This window comes from Cebidichthys violaceus, unplaced genomic scaffold (assembly GCF_023349555.1).
Source record: "Cebidichthys violaceus isolate CVI_PGR_0920_01 unplaced genomic scaffold, fCebVio1.0.p SCAF_17, whole genome shotgun sequence".
Classification (NCBI taxonomy): Eukaryota; Metazoa; Chordata; class Actinopteri; order Perciformes; family Stichaeidae; genus Cebidichthys; species Cebidichthys violaceus.
The window spans coordinates 13,627,578-13,649,668 of record NW_027176340.1 but is presented as its reverse complement, the minus strand read 5'-3'; the positions used below and the strand labels follow the sequence as shown (position 1 = coordinate 13,649,668).

The window sequence follows — 22,091 nt, the reverse complement described above, 5'->3', positions numbered from 1 at the left end:
TGTAAGATATATTATTGAGTTTCCTTTTAGCCAAATGCTGAAGTGAATTTAAGTTCCCTCTGGTGCCTGGGGCTTTTATTGTGAAAGGTAAGCAGGGATGGATCTGGTGTGTGCTGCCTTTGTCAAGGTTGAAAGGAGTGATACAGTTTGCTGTCTTGATTGGGACTACAGAGCCTCTGTGTTGTTGGTTGTTGTACACTGTAGCGCACGTCTTGAATATGTCCGTTTCACACAACGTGATTGGTTAATGCCTTTATTCACGGGGCAAAACGTTTTGAAATAAGGTAGACAAAATTAATTGCACCAAGAGAAGAAAAAAAAAGCTCCGGTGTGAAGAGGCCTTCAGGTGGCCGTCGGTGAGTTTCTCCAATAAGACACCTGCTCTGGTGATGTGTGGCTGAGCTGGAGCCCGACTGATCTTTGTCGTCTAGAACATTTAGTCCCGTGGAACAAATGGCCCATCCTCTGGAGAACGGATTTATGATTAGCAGCCACTTTCAAAGAGGACCACATCCCTAACCCTAACCCCTAGTGATAATGGATGCACCGCCAACTGACTTAAAGCCACTAAAGTACCGATCACAAACGTCATTATGTCCCATTTGGTCACATCTGAGGGGGTCGGTTGGTTTCGAACACCTCCTCAAGGGGGTAAACAGAATGTCCATTTGTTAATCCTCCCATGCTTCTTACTGGCACCATGTTTTCTTTCATCACATGGAACAAAACTAAGGGTCAACCGTTTTTATGATGTGAATGAACCCATTTAATTTATTTAACGTCAGAGGGAACCGGTCTGGTTCAGCAGCACCACTCTGCCATTTGGCTACAGGGCAGTTTGCATTAGTCGCACCACATCCTGCTGGTCCACTCATGAAAATGTCCACATGTTCCACTGGAAAGCAGCATTTGTTAATCCACAAAGCGGTGACGACCAGTGATGTTAACAACCAGCAACAAAGTTTCACAACATGGGACTTGGCTGAAATGGATGTAATGAGGATTGAATCATCTTTTCATGTTTATAATAAATAGGAAATTTCCATAATTACAATAAATAATTCAGTTTCAGAAAAAGATGTCAACCTCTACGATAGTCTGGTCCGACAAAACAAACTGAGCAAAGCTTTAATTGCCCTCCAACAGCCGATGATGGAACAATTGGAAGTAGGCATGCCCCAGGAACCGGTTCTAAACTATTAAAACCCAGAGTATCGATAAGGTCCAGGGTTAGCAGTTCTGCTATCGATACTTCAGAAGTTCTGGAGTGAGATGTCCTCTCTCTGTCTCAGTACAGCGTGAGACTCACATCAAGGCAGTGTGGTGGAAAATATTCCTATACCCGCTTTGTGTGAGTCTTCTAATGCTGAAATACATAATACCAAAAACCAGGTTGTCTTTTAAGTATTTATTCTCTGCGCAGAGAAGGTTCAATCATCACAACAGAATGCGTACAGTCTCAGTGAGGAAGAACCAAGAAAAAAGTGAACAAGCTTTCTTTATACAGAATGAGCAAAGGTGGGGGCCGATGGCCAACGTTACGGACATTTTGGTCTCAGACTGATAGGAACAACAATCAAAAACAAACGGCCAGCAACCAAAACAAGCAGCCCAAAGGCCTTGGCATGGAACATTCTCATACAACACAGTTAGTTATCTATGTGAACAGGCAAGGGAAAATTATTCTTTTGCACAACAGAGACACGGTGAAGTTCAACAAAGTCCAGAGCAAAATGACTTATGCATGAATACAATATACTGAGTAGAAATATATACTACGTAAAAAATTACCATTACAACAGAGAGAAGAAAAAGATCCAGAGTGTGGCTACATTTTACTCCAGGAGATGCTGAGAACTCTCGTATCAAATGCAGGAAAACCCTCACAAGTAAGAGAGGAAACAGCAGCAGTTTATCACAACATTTAGCCAACAAGCAGAACATCAATCTGCACAAATGCTCAGTTTTCTACTGTTGGTGGAGCAGTCGTCCATCCTCGTTCACTGCAGGTGACGTTAGTGATGTAATAACAGTACTAGTAACGATAAAACCATAATACCCATCCCTAATTGGAAGTCTAATGAATGATGGAAAATACATAATAACTTCCCCCATACTTATTTTCCTCCGCATAGACAAAGAAAGCCTCTGCCCCACAAACTAACACCCTCTTCTCAATGGGAAAGCGCCGACTCTTGCACTTCTACGAGAGAGGAACCATCGTCATCAGCAAGTCTCACCTCACTTTGAGTCGCACCAGACGGTTGCTGGCAGCAGCGTTTAACACCCGTTTGAGAGGACCAGTTCATTTGGAGCAGTGTAGACTCCCCTTCATGCAGCAGAAACCTGTCTCTTTCTCATCTGGTCTTTAGACCCTTTGGGATCACGTTTCACCAAAAGCAATACACGTGGCTCTGGAGGAGTACCTGCATGTGCCAACGCATGACACACGTCACCAAGTAAGTGAACCTAGCAGAGCGAACAGGAAGTGACAAACCTGACCTCCAAGCCAAACACACCAGCAGTGTTACAGAGTGACTTTAGTTAATCAGTGGACTGTAATGGTAATTTTTTACGTAGTATATATTTCTACTCAGTATATTGTATTCATGCATAAGTTATTTTGCTCTGGACTTTGTTGAACTTCACCGTGTCTCTGTTGTGCAAAAGAATAATTCTTCCTTGCCTGTTCACATAGATAACTAACTGTGTTGTATGAGAATGTTCCATGCCAAGGCCTTTGGGCTGCTTGTTTTGGTTGCTGGCCGTTTGTTTTTGATTGTTGTTCCTATCAGTCTGAGACCAAAATGTCTGTAACGTTGGCCATCGGCCCCCACCTTTGCTCATTCTGTATAAAGAAAGCGTGTTCACTTTTTTCTTGGTTCTTCCTCACAGAGACTGTACGCATTCTGTTGTGATGATTGAACCTTCTCTGTGCAGAGAATAAATACTTATTTATTCTCTGCGCAACCTGGTTTTTGGTATTATGTATTTCAGCATTAGAAGACTCACGCAAAGCAGGTATAGGAATATTTTCCACCACAATTGGCGTCACGAACAGGATCCCTTGTAAGATCGTCAGGAGCCAACAGGGATCGGTGAACTGGCCCTTCTGCCTCTGCGTACCTCCAGACAAAATTAAGAGAGAGAGGCCCGATCCCTGTCCTGGTCGCCTTCACTGGGATCCGATCCTGAAGGACCTGTTGAGTCCAAATAACTACAAATTTTCATTTGGTGAGTCGCTGAAATTATTAAAAATAATCGTATGAGTGAAATTGATTCTGGAAGACCATATCGTGAGACTGAAAATCAAATATGTCTATTATTGTTCACATTGGGGTTTCTTTTATGTTGTTTTGTGGGGTTTATTGAGGACGTTGGCACAACTCGTATCTTAGCGTTTTTTCTGAGCAGTGACGATTGGGTAGCTGGAAAACAAGGGTGAGTGTTTGGGATATAGAGCTAAACACTGAAGTCCTTTGACCCGTAGATAACAAGGCAGGGATGAGTGTCTAACGTTGCATGTTGCAGACCTTCAAGGAGGTAGACGTTGAGCACTGCAGTCCTTGGACCTGTGAGATGAAAGTCTGTAAGTAAATGTTGTCTAGAGAAGAGGAGGACTGGAAAACAAGGATGAGTGTTTAGTGTTGCATGTTGCAGACCTTAGCCTAGCCTTAGAGGGGAGGTACGCTAAGCATTGAAGTCCTTTGACCTATGCTGGGAAACAGAGGTGAGCGTTTGGCGCCTGCTTTATCTTGGGGTTAGGCGTTAAGCGCTGAAGTCGCTTGACCAAAGAGACTAAGAGTCCGTAAGGACGGCTGTGTCTACAGAGAAGGCATAGACTGGGAGTCTAGAGCAACGGCTTTTATTCAGATTGTGCCAAAAACAAATCTAGAAACTCACAGTGACTGTGTTTTTAAGAAGTACACGCGTGTTAGACCCATATAAGTAAAAAGGTTAGCATATGGGGGCTAGAATAGTGCCAGGGTTACTCCGCCCTGATGGACCCAATGTCATGTTCATGAAAAACAAATATGGGGAGGTGAGTTGCCGGCATCCAAACAAATAAGTAAACGAAAATGGTTTTCCTGAGGGAGGTTTATTCAGTCTCAATCTTGAGAGTTGAAAAAAAAGACAATGATATAAAAAAATAAAAATAAAAAGTGAAACATTTGGAAATGATAAAAAGTCATAGAATGAGGCCTGAGCAGCCCGATGCCATGATCTTACCTCCAATAATAAAATACATGTGGGACAAAGATAATCAGACAGCCTAACAATTGGAAGAATGGATAAAATTGGGGTTCCCTGGAAAAGGCAACTTTAGCCTACAACAAAAATTGGATCAACTCAAACCGTGTCTGGAGCAGAGAGGAAAAGGTGAAGCAGAAACAGATGAAGTGATGTCCAAGAGGAATAGAAAGAAACAGATGTATTTCAATAAGACACATACAACTGATAGAAAAGGAAAATATACTGCTGAACTTTTGTTTTGTTTTTTGTTTTGTATTTGTTTTACATGGTCAAGTGGATCCTGATCAGGTCTCCACAACGCCACTGCTATATGCTCACCTGGCACAAACAACATTACAGCCAAACCCACCACTCAACACTCCAAGGATGAAGACGGACGAGACTCATCAAAATCTACAGGCACCATGTCAACGCTCACAGCTACAAGCCCGTCAATGAACACTCGTGACAATATGAACCTGGATTATCTGAACGCGAGAAAATGAGGACATTACAACAGAGAAAGAAGACGTGAAGAAGAAGAAGCCATGACTCATGTGGAGAGTTCAAAGAGCAACTTCACAGAATTCAAGAGAACTATGACCTCCTTTGTGCGTTATCATAAAAGATGTGCGGCATTCACACCAGCCGTAATCAACCTGGAATATGTTATATACAACAGATCTTTGTAAGAAGGCCTTCCTGCCATCTATGAATCTGAAAAACATCACACTAAAGAGAGTTGTGTGATATGGAAGACTGCAACCATATTACAAGATGCTGAACACGCTGAGGAGCAGCACAACGACAGAGAACAAGCAAAGACTTTCGTCAGCTCAAACTTGAGGAGGCCCAGCTGAGGAGGAAAATTGACTTTGGAAAACACACACCAGCTGAAAACTTTGTGTGCCATAAAAGTGGCAACTTGGACATTGTCTAAGGGACAGCCCACAATCTCTATGGAGGCAGGACTGGTGGGAGGGCTCAACATCAGCAGTCAAGAGGGGAGGAGCAGGCGCGGCGGGGCGGACCTCAGTGATGGACCATTCGACGCACACACATTACAACACAGAGGGTGAGTTAACTTTAGATTCTGCCTATGACAAACTTGTACATCAATACACACATTAGAAACCATACAAACACCACTCGCACCCACATACCAGATGTACTCGAACAAAAATTAAGTTTTTAGAAAGTTACCACAAGACATGTTAACTATTAAAGGTAAATATGTTACATTTTTGATTGGCTCAGGGGAATACCAATTAATGAAATGTACACAAAGCCCTTATCCTGTATATTAGATAACATCACAGACAAACATTCATTTCTACTGTCTGATCACTGCCCTATAAATTTGGCAGGTAGAGAAATTATGTATGATGGACATTTATTGGACAGAAAATGCTGCTGCTGTCTCCGTTTCTCTGTCTCCCACACAATCTGAGTTGTTTAAGAGGGAGTTCACACATGTGTCCTATGTGTCCTATATGCACGAGGCCCATTATTGGAGATGGAAGGACATGTCTGACTGGCTGCACAGTAAGACTCAACTCACTTCAGTAATAAGGGTGATGTATACAGAATATGATGTACATCAATGTTAACAGTAAAAAGGTAACTCAACTTGTGTTTAATAAACACACACACACACACACACACACACCATGGTTTGAAATGTTCCGTCTGTAAACATGGCTGAGCTGTCTGAGGTGCCTTCCTCTCTATGGTCTGCACACAAATATGACGTAGGACTGGTGAGGGGTGTGATACCCTTGGTGGTTCACCCAAAATCTGATTTGTGATGATTCTCTGGTGGTGCGCACACCAATCTTTCCAGTAAAGAAAATTCGGGAACCGTCTGAGTGACGATTTGTCAAAGATTTACAATCAGTTAATGCTTTGGTGCATCGCGAGCACCGCAAATTTCTAATCCACACCATTATGTCACTCATCCCTCCAGACACAGTTTTTCCGTCTTCGACTTGGCCAATGTTTTTTTTTTAATATTTTTATTTCTGTACCTATGCACAAAGTCAATTTTGGGTAGCTTCTAATTTAAAAGGGACCGGGTGTCCTCAGGGATATCCAGAATGCCCTGGTGTTAAACAGTGTCTTGAGAGACAATCTGGCTAATTTATAGTTACCAAATGGTTCTGCCTCGTTACAATATGTTGATGACATCATGATTTGCAGCCCCACAGAAGAAGCATGCAGATTAGAGTAATTTACAATTACAGTTATCCTACTTAAATTTTGGCTGCAAATGGTCACAAGGCTATCCGTCAAATTGAAATTTGCTCTGGATAAAGTTTCATATCTGGGACATGTGATCACAGCAGAGGGCAAAACCCTCTCTCCCAAGAGAATACAGGCAATTCAAAATGTGCCTAAAACACAACTAAGAAACAAATGATGAGCTTTATATGAATGACGTCATATTAGATCAGTGGATCCTACTCAGAAAGAGAGGCATCCCTCTCTTCCATGATTCATGGTAAACATCTTTCTGCGCAGAACAAACTGACCTGGACTGACTCCTCGACTGCTGCCTTTAATGACATAAAGGACGCTTTACTGTCAGCTCTGACACTTGGACTACTTAAACTACACACCGTTCACACAACACGTGGACGAAAGAGACGGTTACATGACATCAGTTTAGACTCAGGAACATGGGGAGCTCATGGTTCCTTTCTGCCGTTTCACACATTAGATTAGATTAATACATTAGATGTGCCTAACATTATTGTGGAACGATGTATTATCCATTATTGTATTAATATGTTTAGCTCTATAAATCTTGAATACAGAACTCATGTAACTCTGTAACTCATGTTGCTTTATAAATATGAGGGAAAAGGTAACTAGAGTAAAGACAAACTTTTGAATTCATAGTCACCATGAATAAACAGAGATACTCCACCTCCAGATCCATCCTCTCCTACACGGTGAACTGAACTGTATTTTGGTATTTTAAAGATGTATCTAGAGTCCTCAGTAAACCATGTTTCTGATAGGGCAATAAATGCAAATTCATGCTTAAGTAAAGACAAATAATGAATTAATTTGTCATAGTTGCTAGAAAAACTTCTTATATTCAAATGACAAGTAAAGAATGTATTCCCTAAAACTGTGTTATGAAATGTGATGCTCACACTAACGCTTCTGATCCCAATTCAACAGGAAATGCTGCAGCTGATGCTACGACTAAGCAAGCGGGGTTTTTTTTTTAATCAGGTTACTCTTTTTGGTTCACAACACTTATGCTAGGTGAGCCTACAGAAATATCCCTCACTTATGATATTCAATTATTGCAGACAATTGCCACATGCTCTCTTCCAGTAGTACGCTAAATTAGCTCACAGCAGAGATAACTTGATACAGGGGAAATATGTAGTTTTAAGTATATGTGTTATCCACATTTTGTACAGAATTTAATATTTAGCAACGTTGTTTAAAACCACAACCTTTGTCTAAAAGACTACCAAAATCCCAATCTTCTAACAGTGATAAGAGATTGAATAAGATTGAATCTTATACTTTTACTTTGTAACTGTCCCATGCAAGTTAAAAACCCTTTCTTCAACTGGTCATCAAAATCTTGATGTATCATCAAAGCAAATAAGAACACCATTTAAATACAATGAGTATAAATGTTTTAGAACATTTTACACCTCTTATACTAAATCTAAATCTTTGCACTACAGTTTATTTTAGCTTAGTTAATGATACCATTCTATTTCATTGTATACATTACTGTGCGTGTTTTTTTTATATATTTTATATTTTTACTCTATTTTTATTGTATATATTGTGCATTTTTATACTTTATACTACTATCTACTATCTAAACTCTCAAGATAACATGATGACATGATGAGCTGAGCCTCTACATTAAATAATATAAATATCACTGTATTCAAATTAGTTGTTAACTGGCATTAAGGAATGTAAAAGAACTGCAGCGATAAATATTTGTGTTTTATTAAGTTATTATTTTAGGAATTACAATACAATACGTTATGATGTATCGTAGCAGGGATTTATCAGAATAGACTAAGTAGCATCATTCATCTGTGGATTTCAGGATTTTAAGACTAGACTTAAAGTAACGATCAGTGGAAACAAAGCAAAGAAATATGGTATGTTATTGTATTAATTCAGCATGGTACACAAAAGAGTGCACAGTTTTTTTGGTATTTTGTAGAAAATGTATTTTGTTTGCTAACAACTCATCGAGGAGCACCTAGTAACGGCGATGGAAGGCAGATCTCCAGCACCATGGCACACATTCCACGGTCCGGGATGGTGTGGCCTAAGAGGTTCAATGTGTTTTCTGTATTTTTGTTGTGCTTCCTAATAACTGATGCATGAGAAACCATGGCAACCAAATAACATAGAACCAAAAACCAGCAACCATCAGATTAAAGAAACGATTTGTAATTTAACTTAACAGCAAATAACATGTGATATGAATACACTACATTGATTTAAATTGGCCCTAGACATGCTGTTAGAAAAGAAGGGAAAAAAGGCCAATCCTGCAACATGTGACTTGTTTTCAATGCCGAACTGTTTTCCTCCCTTAGATGAGTAGTACTTTAATAGTGACATTTCTGTGTAATACTTATGTTTATTATTACAGCTTGTTATCTGAGAAATATGATTACACAAAAACAGCTAGTGCTTTTATTTAGTTTACCTGATAAAGGAATCGATTAAACTGACACTTGATTCTGAATGTGTATTATGGTAATATGATAGAATTTCTTACAGATCGTTTAAGTTGTTTGATTATTGTTTGTTATGAAACTCACTGATATGTTGTCTTATGATACAGTTCAACAGAGAGGTCCAGTGTCTGTGTTTCACCTCATCTCAGGAGACTTCTCTTGCCATGTTCATGTTAACATTCCCTAGCTTGCTACAACATAGATTTGCCTACAATTTAAAAAAAAAAAAAAAAAACAGCTAATGCCTTAACCTTATTGATTAATGATGTGCATATGTAAACCATTTTGAGTATTATGTGTTGATGTTTTGATATGCCCCTGATTGACAACAGGCTACAACGAAATCTGTTTCAACACCTTAATTATTCTGTCCGCATGTCAGTAAACTCCTCTAGTCTCGCCTGCCAATGTTAACCAAACTAACTAGTGAAATATCCAGATGATGGTACGTGTCAATCCGTCTGTTAGACTGTCCTTTAGTGCGAACCATCAACAAATCAGTGTCCCATCAACTCCTCCTGTATTCCCCTGAGCACTCTGTTCTAACGACTGCACAATTAGACACTTTTCCCAACTATGATAAAGATTTTGTTTCCTCCACAGGCTTGGTGTTTTCACTACACAAAAACAGCCCACCAACACTTTCCTATGCTAGGGGTTAATGATGACCTTAACTAAAATATTATTGACTTATGTTCTCACTTCTAGCAGGGAATATATACTATTGTAGTGATCTAATGTAATGATCAAGGGGAGGATTGTAATGGTATTTTTTTACGTAGTATATATTTCTACTCAGTATATTGTATTCATGCATAAGTTATTTTGCTCTGGACTTTGTTGAACTTCACCGTGTCTGTTGTGCAAAAGAATAATTTTCCCTTGCCTGTTCACATAGATAACTAACTGTGTTGTATGAGAATGTTCCATGCCAAGGCCTTTGGGCTGCTTGTTTTGGTTGCTGGCCATTTGTTTTTGATTGTTGTTCCCATCAGTCTGAGACCAAAATGTCTGTAACGTTGGCCATCGGCCCCCACCTTTGCTCATTCTGTATAAAGAAAGCTTGTTCACTTTTTTCTTAGTTCTTCCTCACTGAGACTGTACGCATTCTGTTGTGATGATTGAACCTTCTCTGTGCAGAGAATAAATACTTAAAAGACAACCTGGTTGTTGGTATTATGTATTTCAGCATTAGAAGACTCACACAAAGCGGGTATAGGAATATTTTCCACCACAGGACGCAGTGAGGGCTCATTTAATCAGGTTTATTTGGTATCACTCCACATTCTTTATGGAACCCCCTAATGTTAGTTAAGATGTCTGATACGCTTAAAAGAGCACTAATCCCCCCCCGCATTGCCACTGCTTCATTGGAACACATGGTCATGGTGCAGGCTGAAGAGCCATAGCATACCACACAAATCAAATCTATATGGCAACAGCTGTTAGCACGTCTTTGTTGTTCAAACACCGCATGAATGCATATGAATGTTGAATGTATGAATATTGTCTTGTCAATCAGGACTCAAAATTGGCAATTGGATGTAATCAGATGCTAGCTGGTAAAAATTAAATAAAATTCCAGTATATTACACTGATATCAGATCTAGGTATTTGAGTCAGTGTCGTGCATCTCTAGAGTGTGGTGATGGGCCGGTTGTGGTGCAAAAATGCAAAAAAATGTTTACTATGTGTGTTACTAAAAAAAAAAAAAAAAGACTAGAGTCTCACTTCAACCTGTTTAAAGTTCCCATCACTTCAGAAGTGTGTAGCAAAAGAACACAGCAGCCCAAACTGAACAATCACACGTCCTGTAGTAACCACATGGCATTGCCGAAGCCCCACAGCGAAGACGTTTAAAATGCCAAAGTCTGTCAAGTGCCCAACGCTGGCACTGAATGCTTACTCAGACTGTTCTTTACTTCATCTTATTATCAAGTATTTTCTCATTTCAATCCTAGTTTTCTCATTTAAACTGTTTTTTATTCAGGTGAGGTTCTTGTGCTGATGCATGAAAATGTGAAAAAAAAAGAGGGTTAATCTTCAACGAAACAAGTCAGAAGTGAAACTCAGGAGTCTTACTAAGAACTTTGAATGAGAAGCAGCCCTCTGTCTCAGTCCAATAATGGATCTCACTGCAAATAAAACTAGAATAATTATGCCTGGATGAAGACAACAGAAGATCCATGTGAGGGTCCCTCCCTGCTTCGTGTATCCTCTTCTTAAATCAGATCAGAGTTGGTTTCAGTGCGCCTACATTTTCTCATCTTCACATCTTTCACGTTGTGTGCAGAGGCAGCTAAATGTTTAATGATCATATTTTGTGTTCTAGCGAACCAAAACCATTACATGCTCTGCTTGTTTTTGGTATGAGACTCTTCGCGGTGAGGACACACACACACACACACACACACACACACACACACACACACACACACACACACACACACCACTCCCCTGCAGTGTTTCCTGTCTACCCTGGCTGATCATTTCCCTGTAATCTAATGCTCGGCTGCTCATCTCCGGTTGGCTTCAGCTATGCGTGTGTGTGTTCACGTGTGTGTGTTACCATTTTATCTTCCGAGAACAATAGTGAGCAAATATTTCACTAATGATGACATCGACAGGCACGACTGAACTTCACCCCATTCCCAAACTAACTCAAGTATGGAAACGAGTGTGTACAAGTGTGCGTAGGCGAGCCTGAGGGTTTGTGTATTTGAATGTTTTGCATTGACATACAGTACAAGGATAATATATGACCTGTTGAAGCAAATGAGGTGTGTGTTTACAATATTGTGTGTGTGTGTGTGTGTGTGTGTGTGTGTGTGTACTGATCAGCTGGGTAAAGACCATAGCCTGTATATAAGAAGAGGACGTAGTCATGGTGCTGTCATACATTGGTTTGTGGACTGTCAAGAGAGAAGTAGAGTCATTTTCTCATAGACTTCTATACAACCAGAGGAGTCGCCCCCTGATGGACATTAGAGAGAATGCAAGTTTTAAGACACTTCCGCATTGGCTTCACACGGCAGAACCGGAGGTTGCCGCCTGGTAAAGACAGAGAAGTGACACATAGTTGAGCTAGTGGAGGAGGAGCGGTGTGTGTGAACTGAAAAACAAAGTAACAGAAGTCAAATGTGTGGCCCAGGGTCATGTAGAGTGAGCCAATGGTTCAAATGTTTGCCTGTTTTCAGCACTCAGCTGAGTGCAGAGTTAATGTAGACTCGAGGTGACTCAATAATAACCTCTGAGAAATTTAGTAGCTAAATATGTCCATGTCCAGAAATTCAAGGTAAGAGTGTCAGCAAGACAAGAGTCAGCAAGAGGAATGGTGCAGTCTAAAGGCCTTCGATCGCCGAGTCCGTAGCTTTTATCTAAAATGTAAAAATAAATATGACCTCACATTGTTTCAATCACATTTACACACAGACTCCAAAACGTTGTGCGTCATTAGAGTTTTGGAACCGGGTTTGTTTTTTCACATCCTTTAAAAGCCGTTTGACCACTCAGAGCCACCGTACATGCAAACATCATCGTCTAAAATGGCGTCCGATTCGCTGTTTCACTTCATTTATCACAATTGAAACCCTGTAAATGACGTAACATATCATTTCTAAACTATGAGTAGAAATTTTATGGTTTGAAGCCGCCTTGATTGATTGATTACTTCTGTCTGGAACCACTCAATGAAGTCATCAATGTATCGGACCACTGCATCCCTATTGGGGGATGGATTTAGTCCGGTCTCCAATAAACCAGTAGAGTCGGCAAACAGTTCACTGGTTGAGGAGAAATTAAAGGAGAAAATCTGTATTGTCCTGCATCCTTCCACAGGAGGTCAAAGGTCAAGATATATAAATATATAATATAGAGGAGCACTAGTGGAGCTCAGTTCAACAGGACAGCAGTCTTGCACCTTGCCACCTCTGTAAATAGGATTATTCAGCCGCTGTCTGCTAACTACACAGTGGTCCTGCTGTAAAGCTCAGAGAGAGGATTTGGTGTGCTTCCCAGAAAGAGGGCCTGAGCCTGGTCCTCCAGCCGAAGGACGGTTGGATGGTGTCTCAAAGCACTGGGCCAGTCTGCCACCCTGTAATGACAGTGAGATGTGACCCTGGGTCGTTCTGCTTATTTGAAACAGCTGGCTGGATGCACGGCCCACAAAGACAGGTTATGAGAAGACATAAAAAAATTCACCCCACCAACACCATCCGCCTGATTCAACCACAAAAAGCTTCCTGGCTGCTCCCCCTGCGGCTTATCCTCCAACCAGGTCCTCCGCGCTATCCCGGCCTGGGAATAAATAGTCCTGGCTCCAATTTCACAATGTAATCAAAACACTAGGCTTTGTGGGAGCGCGCAAAGGACAGGAGCTAGGCAAAGCGGTAGGACAGGGAGGAGTATCAAGGAAAGGGGGATCAGGCCTTAGTTTACATAACCAAGGTCAGCTGGAGGAAAAACACAATAATCCTTGGCTAAGGCAAAAACAGTAAGAGCACAAGGGAGGAGGGCCGACTGAGGGAAGGGAAATATGAAAACAAACAGATAAAAGTCGCAGTGGGGAGGCCTCCGTTTGTGTGGCCTGAGCTTCTGGTATGGCATGGGGAGAAGTAATTGGGAGCAGCCGCTGACACTTTAAATAGCTTCTGAGTGTGGCGGGATGCGGGATGCGGGATGCGGGATGCGCGCGGGGGGGGTTAGACGGTGGACTTGACACCGCAGGACGAGGAAACAAATCCCACAGGCCATTGTGTAATTCAGACGAATTGAAGGAAATAGTTTGAAAAACTGATCGCCCTCTTGCCGCCATATTTTTTTTTTTTTTGGTGTAAGAAGAAAAATCACCTTTACACTGCTCCCACTTGTTGCACAAGCATTAGCAAGAAGAAAAGGGGACATTTTAATGCCCTACCTGTTGAGGTTTAGTGCTCTTTTGCTGCCATTTCCAAATCAGTCCAGGGCTCCAATGTGGATTGGGTCCAAACCTGGAGGAAGACAAGCAGTTAGCAAATCCACACAGGGCATTTCTAAAGCTTTCTTCCCAAAAAAGGCAAAAGCGTGGCATAAAGTACAACACAAACAGACTTTGGGGAACCATAATGTGGAAACGGATGAGGATAGCGGGAGTCAACGGCTGAAAAATGCCCTTCTACAGTGTGAGCTTAAACCATTTGCAACACCCGTCATGTCTTCTTAATTCATGCTGCGCAGGTGAGGGCCTCTGATTCTCAAACAGGACAACTATTGTTCAGTACAATAACAAAGATTAATGGCTGCCCCCGAGAAGAGTAGACATGACACATGGCCTCTCTGCAACACTTTCATAGCACATACTCAAAGCAGCAGAATTTAAAAAGCAGTGAAAGAAACATGTGGTTATAATGGAGGTTTTAAGTTTGCTCTGAGAGGGAAAGTCCGTCTTCTAGAGGTGTAAAAATTAACTTTCCTTTACTCCTCCCGGTTGGAGGCATTAACTGAAGTCATAAGCAGTTTCATTCAGAAGAACATGAGTCCAAAGAGTATAGTTTAAAAATATAAAACAGGCAGTGGTACGTGGCCACAGGGGCGAGATTGGATGCAAGGGTTAGACAACAAGTATTGGACGCTTGATGAGCCACTAGGTACCTGAAAGAACGAACGCATCACTCGTCTGCTCCCTGATTTCAAACTGGACAAACATGGCAGCTTGTTTGAAAGACAGTTTTCTGTTATAGTAGGAAAATTAGTACAAAAATGTGTTTCTGAGAAATAAGCCATGTATCCGTCTTCCTTTTAGATCCACAAAGGTTAGTTTAAAACTTTTTTGGGAGTTGCACAAAGTAGCCTGAGAAAAGGCCATCAGGATGCCCTTCTCTCTAAGTGCAAAGTTGGGCGACCAGAATGCATTGCACCGCTGCTTACATGGAAATGGCAGATCCTGTGGACACGTACCATAAAGCAGTTGCAAACAGACAATTTTCCATTGTGTCAAATCCAAAATGCTTGCTCCATTACTTCTCAGATAGTCTGGTGTTATGATTGTTTCCTCAGCCTGTTGAAGTTGTATCAAGATAGTTACAGGATCTAACTTTTTCCACGTTCCAACAGTAGCTCAAATAAAAAGTGACAGCTGTAGTCTGTCAAAATGTAATACACAAAATGTCACTGAATTCTAATAAAACTATTGTAGTGTATATTTCCGAGCTCAAACAACCACGCTGCATGGGACCAATTTTGAAAAGCAGATGACGTGAAACTCGTTCTTCTTGGCTTTGGTAACCCTAGTAAATTCTCATTTTATGCTCGTCCTTCACCACAGGTGTCCTGAAGCTGTAAAGCTGTCATTGTCAAGGAATGCTGCCTTCACTTGGAGGGAGCTTGGTCAAACTTGTGAGTCTTTCCAATCCTCCCTCGAGGTTGTAAAAAAAGAAGAGAAAAGGCTGTTTTAAAGTAACTAGCCCTCTACCAGATGATTCCACGGCTCCTACCTCTGCCCTCTGGCCAGGACGCGTTGGATCTTGTTTTGTGGAGATTCTCTCAGGTGAGAAGCCGGCTCTGACGCAAGACACTCACTAACTCTTATTTTGATTCCTCTTTGACCCTGACTGACTGGGTGAGGCCCGAAGCCAAGCCGCGTAAAGACAAGTTTGAAGCTGAAAGTGCAGAAAGCCGTTTGGAGGAATTGTGGGCTCAGATTGATGTGCTGATAGGATTGACGCGACAGGAACAGGAAGGATTGCGGTCTTTGCTCTGTGAGGTTCCTATGCACGGATTAAAGTTGACTTGTGTCACACAATGGTTCATCAGGTTAAGCAAACAGAGGACACATAGCAGAGAGCCTGGAGCACCTTTACTTCGAGGACAGTGGGTATGTTCCGCTTTCTGAGACTGGAAGCAGTGACGCCATGTCCTTCAGCCAATGGCTCTTTTGACGCCGGGCCAAATGAAAAAAGAGCATTCGCACAACAACAGCCGAGCACTTTCTCACGTTAAGGGGGGTTGGGGGGCTTGAATCCGGATGCATTTGAGCCTTAATGGCTCCCTTTGTGGCCATGAAAAGGGACTGTGCCAATTTCAGCCAGACTTCCCATTGTTTGGAAATGTACAGTGACTCAACTGGTGACATGGCGTGCTCGCCCTTGCCAAAACCAGTGAATCATGGGCCAAAAAAGGCGGGCGAACATCCACCCCCGACCCCAGGGACTATACGGAGGGACCTCCCACCCAGGAGTCCTCTCAAACATGTCCACGGCCCCAAATAGACAGGGACCTTTTGACAGCGCCGGGAGGGAACGGACTCAACTCAAATCAGGTCAGATTAACATGGGAAAGACAAATATCACTGCCACAGCACAGGGGGGGAGGGGTTCTCTAAACGGGAGACACATCCTTCAAAAAGGATTCCTGTGTGAAAACAGACTTCAAAAAGATGGACTTCTAAAATTAGTGTGAGCTTTCACCCTCCACTTGGCGATGCTGGGGAAAATCAGTACACATGCTAGCCTCCACACGTTTTACTGGCTTCTTCATTTTGTCGGTTCAGCGGCGCTGGAACAAGTACGTATCCTAAACACATTAAAGAAAAATGGCTATTCAGGGGAGGAAATGACACAGCCTTACCAAGACCAATAGTGCCACCATTCCTGAGGCCGTTAAGCTGTTGGGCTTAAAACTACAATTGACAGTGTGCCTTTGGCTGCGGCCGCTCTCTAATTAAATACCAGAAATCTCATATTTTTTCCCCCTCGCTGTTTCTTGGAAAATCTACACAGGGTCTAAATACAACTCCTGCCCTGCCCTCTCAGGCTTGTTGGCAAAGGGCTGATGCCATCCTGCTTCATTCCTCAACCCACATCTGGTCATTCAGCCTCAGAATGAACAGAGGTTATACCAACCGGAGAGAAAGGCAGAAAAGGCAACCTTGGTGTCTAACTGAAACCAAAATAGTGTTGTGGTTGAATTCCTTCGAGCCACAGCCAAATGTGTCACCGCATCCAAACTGCAGAAATCTCACTTGGAAGTAATCTTAACTTCACAGTGAACTAATGAGAGCCTGGGCGTCCATCTCTAAGCCTTAATGAGACAGAGGATGAGCGCTTTCCAGCGGCAGCTTGGTCATTAGGTCTAATTGTGTTCTCACGCTGAACATGACAAGCGGCACATTGCTCATTGCTCATTTGCAGAGCCATGTTTTCTAATGGCATGCACAAACGGATGAGCGCATCACCGTAATCTGACAACAACACATGGCATGTGTGCCAATTCCCCTAACTCACATTAGCCATGATTGATTTTTGTTTTTAAGTCAGTGGGGAAAACACACACACACAAGGGTCGACGGCTACTGCTCATCTGCCTACTTTAATTACCACTGCTTTTTTAATATGTGACAAAAACATTCCTGAACGAAAGAAAGCTTAAGATGTTTTAATAATCTCTTATCTATACACACACACTCCCCCCTCATCGTGTGTGTAGATGAATTCAAACTAAAGCCTCAATCCTCTTGCAAGATTGGAACGTCGTTCCCTTCAATGTACCTTAAATGCATTCAGGGGTTTAGCTCTTTGAATCATTGTCTGTTAAAACAGGCCCGGTATATAACTTCAATTTAGTGTTTAAAGGCATTACCGCCCTGCATGGAAATTGACGCTCATAACTACTTTTGGTGAGTATAAGGTTATTGTAACCGACGTGGCAAAAACTACAAAATAAGACCAAAGGACTTGCTCACGTTTGGAAACGCAGTGACAGTGAAGCCCAACAAGGAAAGACAGTTTACTCACATTATCTAAACCACATTAGAAAGCGGCATGAGCTCTCCCAAAACATCTACACTGGAGAGCTGTACACGCAACTAGGGTAAGTGCAATGGGTCCAAGTTGAAGTAGGAAATCGGTCCGTTAATGGTGAAGGATGTTTGTAAATGGGTAACACCTTCACTGGTTGCCTTCGTCTTAAGCTTGGCTTGTGTGATCTTTTTGGCAATGACGTTAACAATGGAAATGATGGCCAATACAACTCCAACACTAAGTGCCTTTGTCCGAAAAAAGCCCTTATTATTTTTATGCATTTTTTTTTTTTAAATCTATCATCTGATAAAAATCGTTACACAGAAACCTTGCACTCCGAGTTCGACACGTTTTATTAATCCATTAGTTACAAAATGTGCAATACAAGACAAAACTGAATAAATTACAAGGATGCAATGGATAGCGCAAGTCCCGGGGCTAATGAATGAATGACGTTAGCAAGAAGCTATCAGTTACCTGCCTAAAGCCCAACCACCGCTATCTAATCTTTCATATGTCCTTTCCAAGCTCTACCATCACCTGCCACAATCTATCTTTAAGTTCCGTATCCCTGTATGCTTTACTTTGCTTGTTGTGAAGTGCTTTATGCTGGAGATGAATGAACAAAGTAAATTTGCTGAGTAGATGCTATATTGGATGATGACGTTTGCTTTTAAGAGGGCTCCGACTGGTCAAACAACAAGCGACTTAGTTTAGTGTCTTAGCCTGCTGACATTGGCTAATTACAACAAAACAACAGTACAGGTTCAGGAAGGTTTGTGATGGGAATGTTTTTAGTTTTGCAGGTATTTGGTGGTGAACCAAACCACTGGACAGATCAAAATGATGACACTATATAAAATGTTAAGGAATCACCAAAAGATTACAATCTATCCTGAGGGGAACATTAATAAAGAGTGTGCCACAATCTGGTTAATGAAACTCAACTCAAAAGTCAGGGGATCACCAAAGTCTATAGGCTTCTTCCTCTGGGGAACATGAATGTCTGTCCAGAATCTTTATTGCAATCCATCCAATAGTTGTTAAAATATTTCAAAGTGGTGGACCGTCCAACACTGCCATCTAAAATAAGACCCAACTTGCAATAAAGCTTGTTCAAATTGTGCTGTAGAAGTTTCCTGTTCCCACCATCTTTATACAATTTTTTTTATTGAAAGTTTTTTATTTTAAATTTAAAATCCAGGGGGATTGTAACCGACACAGAGTCACAGGTTATTCCCGCACTGAATGGGTCAATGCACATCACCTGACCCGGCTTTATGACATCAGTGCTGCCACAGAACAATATTTGACTTTGGTTAACGGGCTTTGCGTTACAAAATGGGAATTGATTTATTGAGGTTCAAACATCTGAAGACCTTCCTGACTCATTTAAAAAGAGAAAAGAAGATTTTCATTAGAGACAAAAGGAGCAGAGAAACTAAAACTGTATTGGCTACTCAAGCGATTCATTTTGTGTAGTTGTATGATGAAACTACAGTTGCAGGCTGGAGATAAACCTGTGACAGCGGTCTCATGTGAATGAAATGTGGGTGGAACTTGTATGAAGGCCTCAGTGGAAAGAGACACTCCTTTTGAACACTGTCACACATCTGCAGAGTCAAAGACTACACCAGTCGATCTGATCTGGACGTGGCAGACAGCAGCTAGACGATGTCGAGCTTAAATCAACAGCAGGCAGACTAAACTTCACCTCAAGCACCACAGGCCGTCTTCCTCAAATCCACGCAAAGCAGAGCGAGGACTAAGTGTGAACTTGTTCTTTTTGCTTTCAGAGCAAGGTTATTATCGTTAACGAAAACTAACGAAAAAACGAAAACTAGGTGTGAATTTTTTTTCCGTTAACTGAAATAAAAATAAAAACGAGGCTTTATAAAAAAAAACCATAACTAACTGAAACTGTATTGTGTCTTTACAAAACTAACTAAAATAAAATAGAATTATAGAGAAAAAGTCTTTAGTTTTCGTCTTTGTCGATGTATTTCATAGATGTCAATTTATTTCATACATAGCCTAAGTCCATCTTCCGCTGTACCACTTTTAGTACACGTCGGGGGTGCCGGCGGGACTCCGGCCAGCGCAGCCGGGAACATCTGCGACCGTCGGACAGCGCATATGCGAGTTTGACATTTTTTTCCTATGTGGACCGCCTGCCGCTGGAAGTTACGCTTTGCAAATACTCCACCAGGGACGTGCAGTCAGGGGAGGTAGGTGAGGCAGAGCCTCACCTGTCATCATGAAAAGTAAAAAAGAAATAATGCAAAAATAAAATAAATATTAATATTTATCCACTGATCTGTGCTATAAATGTAATTTCTGTATGATTCCAATCATTTCAAGCATTTTTATAATCAAAATCGCTGAATTAGCGCATGTCCTGCTCAAACAGAGACACGTGAGATGAGGCACCAACGAGCTGTGCCTCACCTCAGATTGCGCAATCCCTCACAAACTGGGTTGAGCGCGTGCCTTTTGCTTTCTCATTGTTTGTCACCACTGTAATATTTGTAGACACTTTTATTATATGTCCTTTATTTACATAGAAAATGTATTTCACGTATGTGTAGACAGAGATGGGCAGTATTTCTATTACTTGTATTTGAAATATGTATTTCAATTACTTTTGAGTATTTTGTAATTCGTATTTGATATTTAAAAAATCAAATGTAATTTGTAACAAAATACTTTAGAGTGGAATCATTTTGTATTTAAAATACTCAAAATACTTTTTGAGTGGTTATAATATCAAGCTAGCGATCGATGCTAACATGCTAATGACGCTAGCATGCTGTCTAGGCTAGTGCATAGCCAGTGTTTAGCAAGTTAGCTTATCAGTCGAGTAGCTAGCTATAGGAAGAGGGAGATTGGGAGCTTGTATGTTCATGATAACCTTATCAAGAGACGTCTGACCATCTAATCTTGCACTGTATTACAAGTTATGCTGTATCTTCTCAATGTGAATGTCATAATGCCATATCAATTACTGGCTGATAATATAGTTCACAGTTAGCCAGGCTATGACAGTAGATGTCCATTTGTTATAAAAATCAAAAACACATTAAATATCCAATTTATTTTGTTTAAAAAGCATATTATGAAAGTATTCTTAGTTGTATTATTTCATACATTCTACAGTTGGCCAGGTTGACAACATGTCTCAGTACAGTCATTTATTTAGGCTCTTTACCTGTGTACAACTGGTTTTAATTCTACATAGGCCTAATGTGTGATGCAATTCATATGTGATGAATATTTTCTTGTTGATATAAAGTTAAGTCCCATTAATACAAATATATATATATACACATACATACATACATACATACATACATAATCAATCAAGTTGTTGTCTTTTAATAGCTTTACTTAGTTACACTGACATTCTGTGACTGTTCTTCCTTGTTATGGGGTTCACCAGAGCTTTGTGTACATTATATAACTCAAACCTGAATGCTCTGCTATACCAAATTGTGAGAAAACAGAAAATCCATAAAAAAAGTATTTCCTATATTTTAAATACAAAATACATGTATTTATTTTGTTACATTTTCTGGCACCAGTATTTTGTATTTTATTTTAATACATTTATTTGAGGGGTATTTTGTATTTTGTATCAAAATACATTTTGATGTATTTTTGCCCATCTCTGTGTGTAGAGCATATTTAGTGTTAATGATCTGACATTAAACCGCAGTGAAAAAGCACAGAGCGGCAAACACTACTCTGCCTCACAGAAGAGGGCGTGCGAGAGCCCACGGGTCGGGTTTATGCTTGTTCTGTCGTTGCTCTTCTTCTACACTTTTCTTTTTCTTCTTATATTTTGCTTTGACCACAAACATGTAAGATTCTATATCCAAGCTTAAAAATGTCTCCAAAAACAAGGAAATATGAACAAATCAACAGCAATTCAACGTCGGACAGGTAAATTAACCTTTTATGCGTTTGTTGTTCTCTTTATACATCCGTGGTTGTTACACACATTATCGCGGAATCTCACGATTTTCGCGGGTGGTGTCCGCGAGTGCTCTGCTTCTGAAACGCTCCCGGTGGAATCAAATATGTACCTTACCTATGTGTGTGTAAAGAATGCTGATATGAAATATGAAAAACAACCAGTAGTTAATGTGCAAGCTGCTAATTGAATGGTGATTTAAGCTACTCTATTGAGTTCATATATTTGTAAACCTGATTTATGTAGTGTCAGTGCCTCACCAGCCACGAACTTCACCGCACGTCACTGTACTCCACCGCTTTTTGTATCCTCTGTGTGGCGCTACAGAACACACCCTAACATGCGTTATGTTGCTCTATATCAGGGGTGCCC

At 41.0% G+C, this 22,091-nt stretch overlaps 1 protein-coding gene across 2 annotated transcripts in view; it reads right to left on the bottom strand.

Annotated features, from left to right (window-relative positions):
* Nucleotides 1–22,091, bottom strand: part of plxnb1b (plexin b1b) — a 121,577-nt gene that overhangs the window by 75,522 nt on the left and 23,964 nt on the right. For both annotated transcript variants that reach the window (XM_068712666.1, XM_068712667.1), the window contains exon 2: nt 13,888–13,960. The gene's annotated coding sequence lies outside the window, so the exon portion shown is untranslated. The remainder of the gene's footprint in view (nt 1–13,887; nt 13,961–22,091) is intronic.